This window comes from Haemaphysalis longicornis, unplaced genomic scaffold (genome assembly GCF_048455015.1).
Source record: "Haemaphysalis longicornis isolate Haplotype H1 unplaced genomic scaffold, Haemaphysalis longicornis Haplotype H1 scaffold_17, whole genome shotgun sequence".
In the NCBI taxonomy this organism is placed as follows: Eukaryota; Metazoa; Arthropoda; class Arachnida; order Ixodida; family Ixodidae; genus Haemaphysalis; species Haemaphysalis longicornis.
The window spans coordinates 1,499,814-1,506,195 of NW_027526276.1; the positions used below are offsets into that span (position 1 = coordinate 1,499,814).

At 48.0% G+C, this 6,382-nt stretch overlaps 1 pseudogene; it reads right to left on the reverse strand.

Moving 5' to 3' along the window:
* Positions 1-214: 214 nt before the first annotated feature.
* LOC144166377 (uncharacterized) lies at positions 215-3,745 on the reverse strand (annotated as a pseudogene).
* Positions 3,746-6,382: the final 2,637 nt, after the last annotated feature.

Sequence of the window (6,382 nt, forward strand, 5' to 3'; positions counted from 1 at the left end):
ACCAGCACTAAGGAAAAACAATCCAAGACAAAATGTCAATTTACAATATCAACAGTTATTGCAGAAGTCAGTGTCAAGAATTTATTTGCATTTTTCACTTTGGCAGCTCCGAACTCCTAACAGATGTCAAATTCAGAATGTGAGATTTCTTGATTACAAAAGCCACTGTACCAGGAACTTATTTACATTTTTTACATGAACAGCACTGAACACCTTACTGACACCGCCGCATCTTCAAGAGCTTTTGCTTCTCCCGCTTAGAGGAGAGGCTCTTATTTGTTGCTTTAGTGGAGAAGTGCAGTCTGGTGAGTGTGTAAAACTTGATAATCGCTGTAATGAACTTACGTACGTGCTCAATTCGGCCAACTTTTTCAAGTTCATGACACCGAAAAAAAAGTAAGAAGCTAACCAAGCTTTCGGCATGAAGCTTGTTCCGGCTAAAAACGCAGTGAAAGCATTTTCAAGCTTTGTGATGAGCTTTTCAAGAGTGTCTGATGGGTAGAGCAGGCCCCCATGGTTGAACTGATTCGTCAGCGTGGAATTGCAGTTCGATTCTGCTTGCAGAGGAATAATGCAGAGACAAGATGCACAATCAGGGCATGGAATTTTTTTCAGAGATTTGCGGACAACTTAGCCAGCTATATAGAAAATTAGCCGGCTACCGCTCTTTTTTTCTACCATGCCATCATGGTCAAGCAGGGAGGCATGCCTTTCCAGCACCTCTTTAGCATGCGGCAGGTTTCCTTCATCCAGAAGGCTATCAACAAGGGCTGTTACACGAGCTCCCTTTTGTTCGGGCACATCACAAGGCTCTAAAAGAGCAGTCACCAGTTCAGGAGGAGAGTTACCTCCTTTAGGGGGTCTGGCGAGGCTGTAAAACGCCATGTTATTGATGACGACCAAACATTGCTCAGGGGAGGGGTGATCATTGCTCCCAAAGGCCTGCCGGACGACACCAAAAACATTTTTCATCTTGTCCTGGCTTAGGTTTGCAGTTAGCAAATATGTGTACTTCAGTGTGCTAATAACATAGCTGAGGAGTGGCAGTGTGCTCTGAATAGTCACCCGGAGCCCTAGAGCAGTACTCTCGCTTAAAAACCCGCACCGTGCTTGGCAGCATGCTTTTCCAATTCTCGCAGAACGGGGAGAAAGTCTTCCAGAATATTTGCACTTGCTGAATCTCATTTAAGGCCTTTCGAAGGGATTCGCGCCGTCATTATAAAAATCAGTCTTTCCATCTTTTGAATAAACTTCTCCGGAGACAGTGTTATCTTAAACGTCTTAACTAGGTTGACCTTGAAAAGAAAAATCTCTTTCAAAACTTCCTCACTAAAAAGCTGAAATGCGAGGTTTACCCTCATTTTCACAAATGCTGTTGGCTGCACGTGTGACTGCGTGATGTGCGGCATCACTTTTAGTGTCAGTGACTCGCTGTCATTTTTCCATGCCTCTCTGACAACATCAACAAGGACGTGAGCATCTGGGATATGCAGGCCTGTCGACACAAATGCATTTCGGATGCACTTTATCAGATGAGGAAAGAGTGATATGAAGTGCACGTTCCTCCCTGGCTCGACCGGATTTGGAACTTTGCAGGTGATTCTCTTGAAGGTAGCTGCACAAATAGAAAAAAAAGGCACCTGGTTGCCTAACAGCTCATATAATTATTTCAAAAATGAAAAGTAGAAATATCACACCTTTGATTCCAAACAGCTTCCAGAGAGCCCGGTTTCAGGGTGCACCATCGCTTGTCCAATAATCAACAAATAGTCCAGCGTTTTCTGCGACTATTGTGGCTTCCAGAAGAATTTTAGACAGAACCGAGGCTTTTACATTGCCTTTTGAGGCAAAGACGCCAAGGATCTGAGTCCATTTTCCTGCAAAGATATCGAATCCCACAATGCACAAGTAGCCCCCCAGATGAAATCAGGTCAAAGAGGCAATCGAGTAATAGTACCAAACGCTGCTGATAAATTTAAGTACATGTAAACACTCATCCACAATACGGCTGTGTTTCAAATGCACATACCTTGGAATGGCTGAAACATAACCACGAACCCGTGGTCACTGGCCTCCGTCTTATTTCTGTCATCCGTAAATGGTCCTAACTCCACAAATCCCGTCAGCTCCCCAGATGCCTTGACGTTAATGTTCTCTGAAAGTTTGAGTTCGTCAAATACAAGTCCACCATGACGGCTAAACTCGTTCATTTCCTTGGTCTTCTCCTGTAGTGCTGAAAGGACTTTGGAGTTAAATCCAAATGCGCTCTTAAAGCATTTCATATGCTTGTCTAAGCAATACGTGCTTGACAGAGCCATTATTTCGTGCCTGCGGACATGCTCGTAAAGCTGTGGACTTTTCATTCGCATAAGAATGCACTCCAATATCCACAGTTTGTCATACGACATGCCTCTGGTCGACTTCCGAGTGGCTGCCTGAAAGCAGGTTTTGACAGCAATACGTTGCTTCACTGACAGACCACTCAACTCTTTTTCTAAAGCAGCCCTGGCAATTCCATCGTTGACTGCCCGTAGCTCTTCAATGGTCCTTTGCGCCTTAGCCAGCTTCTTCTTGGCCCGGAACAACTGCACAGACTTCCTAGAAATGCGCTGCTAGAATGTGCCTCTGCGTTTCTTCTTCAGTCTGTTCCGCTGATTTTGAATCAGTCTCCTCAGGTACTTACACCTCAAGCAAGCTTTCCCATCCTGAGTAGTAACCAAGCACTTGGGCGAAAAACATTTGCTTCCGAAACGGACGCACTTAGTGCCAGCGGTAGGCGCAATTTCGCAGCCGCAACAAAGAAGCAGATTGTCGGCCCTTTTCAGTGAAGAGAGTGCGTCAGTTTCGCTGCTGACATAGTGCTCTTCCACATTTATGCCGCGGCAGTGGGTACTGCAAAGGTACCCATCAGCAGCACCTACTTCCTTGCTTGACGAAAACACTACGTGTTTCAATACGCACACGTCACCCGGCACTGTATTGTAGTGCCATGCGAAGCACAATGCTTCTGGGTTACTGGGCAAGCAAATTTTGCTGCAAAATGCTGACGGTGGTGTTGTGCTGTGAAACGGGTGCGGCGTCTGGGTTGTTTCCTCACCAGCGGCAGCGTCGTCACAGGCCTGGGAAGTCGTGGGTTCATTCGGCACTTTACGCTTAGCAGGCGGAGCTGTGCAGTCAGCAATATTCCTCTCTTTTCTTTTTCGAGGCACTGGTTTAGTCAGGTAAGCGGGGCCATCCGGGAAAATGATAGGAACGGCGTCCGGCGTCAGCGATGGTCGTTCACGGTGGAATTCGATGTCCTCACCGTTGATGACATGCTTGAAAGTTCTTTGGATGTAGCGATCATCAAAATGACTTGAACACACTACACAAGTTTCGTCTAGAACTTTGTCACCTCTTTTGATGTTTCGCGCCCATTTTTGAAGACGAAGAGGGTCTGCCGGAGCCCTGAACAGACACCTTCTCCTTGAAAGACTTGTACCCGCCTTTGCACAAAGGCACAAAGCACGTTCTTCCTTTTTTTTCAGGCATAGTCACACACAATCACTGCACGAGAATTCACGGCACATATTCGAAACGTAGCGAGAAAACGCTTCTCCACACAGACAAGTCGCCACCCGACACAAGGCCCGGCCGGCACGCAAACTGACGCGCCAGTTGCAAGTAGCGCCCCCTAACGCTGAATCCAAATCAATTTCCCAGTGGCCGATGGGGAAGGCGCCTGCTCATGACACTAGGAGAAATATTCTAGGCACTCTAGTGGTAGCAATGAAGAAAACACGTACGTGGAGAATAAAGAAGTAAAATTTAACAGTGAGACTCGTGGGCATGGTTTCGGGATGAAGATAATGGACTCGAAATAACCAACCTGCAATTTTAAAAACACCTTTTTACCTTTTTTCTTGAGGGGGGGGGGGTGCCCGTATTTTTTCCACTTATTTTTAAAGTTTTAGATGTGCCAATCGTCGTAGTTGTGTGCAAAAGTGACCTGAGTCTGTTCCATCAACGCCTGGTGGTACATACCCCTCTGGTAAGCTTTCCGCAACGCACCATGAAACTCATTGATAAGACTGTCTTTGTGCTTACCACAGAAAGTACGCTTCAATTAGCTTTTATGTAAGAGTGGTTTATTTGGCTGAGGTCCTTTGCCTGCAATCGCTGGGTCACTTCTAATGCATCAAAAGACCAGTTCCAGTTCTCCGTAGGGGAGGCTGCAAGTGCTTCAAGACGTGATTTTTGCAGTTTTTTATTGCGGTAGCATACCCTATGCCATAAAGACAACGTTAACCATTTCGGCGTTGGCATTGTCATTTGACGAGACAACACATAATATCCTCTAGCGCCTTCAGAACAAAACAAATACTTCCGGTTTTCTGTGCGAGGGTTGTTCAAAGAAGCCTCTTGCGATAGACATAACCATTGTTGATTTTTCGCGGGCCTGGGTGACATGAAATGGAAGAAGCTACAGTGGACACAGGGTATGTCCATAGGGCGGGTAAGTAAACGAAAATTCCGGTACATACAGATACGCCTCATTCAGTGCACCGGCAAACGATGTCCACGGGTGAAAACTGGAAAAAGGTAAAAATGGGCTTCAATATAATAGTTACACACGTGGTTCCAGGTATAATGCACAATATTTTTTTTAAAAAGAGCAACCACGTAACTCGAAGAAAACCTAGTGCATAATGTTTTCAGTACAGTGGAGTTGCGGCCAGTAATTTTTTATGTAATTGTGGTGACTGGCATCCCACGAGTGGGGAAAAACCCGGACGACGGCGCAGAACAGGTGCCTCGAGAAGAAGAAGAAGTTGGAGACCGGTCCGATTTCCCTTAGAGGGTGTGTGCCAGCGAGGGGAGGATCATGATCATGGAGGGCCGGCCTGGGAAGCGGAGCGAGCGGCGGAGGTTCCGCAGGGCAGCTGGACAAAAAAAAACCCGCCCGCATCTTCCCACGGGGGGAACTCGAGTAAATGCGTCGCAGAGTGTTGGGGGTATCGCGTGAATGTTGCGTAATTGGGTATGGTTTGGGAATGCTTAATTGTCATTTCGTCTTTATTATTCTTATTTATTGAATGAAGGAGAAGCGAAGGCAAGGAGTGTAAAGTTAAAGTCTGTCTTTATTGCTTGGTGCCGTCAAGCAAAGTGTCAAGTCAAGCGAAAGCCAAGCAAAGACGCCCTTGACTGTATTCCGAACGCGCACTCCGCCGCTTATATACACACCGCCCGCGTTCGAGGGCGAGGAGTACGGGGGAGAGACGCGCATGCGCACACTTCCGCACACAAGAGCGCGAACTTTCCACGCACCCACCACGCCGTTATCACGTGTACACGCCCTGCCGCCGTTACTGTTGAGCGCGACGCAGCGCATGGGTAGCTACGACGCATGCGCGCACAGGCGTGCTCCCCCCGCACCGCCGCAGCTGTTGTTGAGAGCGAGGAGGGTACGGGGGAGAGACGCGCACCTGCTCCTCGACGCGACGCGCATGCGCAGAGAGCGTGTGGACGGCGCCGACAACATCGACGAGTGACATCGCGGGCCTACGAAATGCTCCGCATTTAAAACTACGGGCAGGCGGTTCGAGGTTTCGTGGCTTTCGAGGTTCGTGGTCGCTCCAGCGGGGTGATATCCACGGGCATGTGACACGGAAGACCGACGTCGCCGTTCGGGAAGCTGGTGGATCGCCGCGACGTCCCTGGGAGCCGAAGTTCCGAGGCCAGGCCTAGCGAGCGGAGCCAGCGGCGCTTGACTCAGCGGAAGCGAGACCGGTCCGCCGTCTTCCAAAACCCTGCGGCGAAGACATCGACGCCTTGGCGAGTGGGCGCCATCACTGAGGGGACAGAGCCGTGAGTGTGGCGTTGTCTATTTTTTTTTCCGCTTCTCTCCCGAACTCTAGTGGGTCGGACATGTTTATATTTTTTTTTCGCTTGTGTGCGCGTTCCGTCCCCAATACATTCAGTGTTGAATTATCTATTCAAGACCATGGCGTCAATTTCCTTGTGATCTTCCTCCGCGGGTCACACACCTGTCTGCTTAACCCCAATGTCCTCAAGTAATTATATTTAATAAGCTAATTGCAATTATTTTCGAACTCGAGAAGTACTGTGCCAATCATTAATGTGTCAATGAGGCACTTGTAGGCACCCACGAGGGACATCTAACTGCGGTATGTTCAGCGATGTACTGATTGCGAACTAATATATTTTGAGCGATAAATAAACCCCAAGAAATATGAATACCACGTGACTGCGGTCCAGCCCGAGTTATTAACCAGCGAACCTAAAATAAGATGATTGAAAGCAACTGTTTTGCCTGTCACACGCCCAAAGAGGCAGCGCATCACCTTGAGAATGCGATGCATGGAAGGAGCAGCAAGAGCAA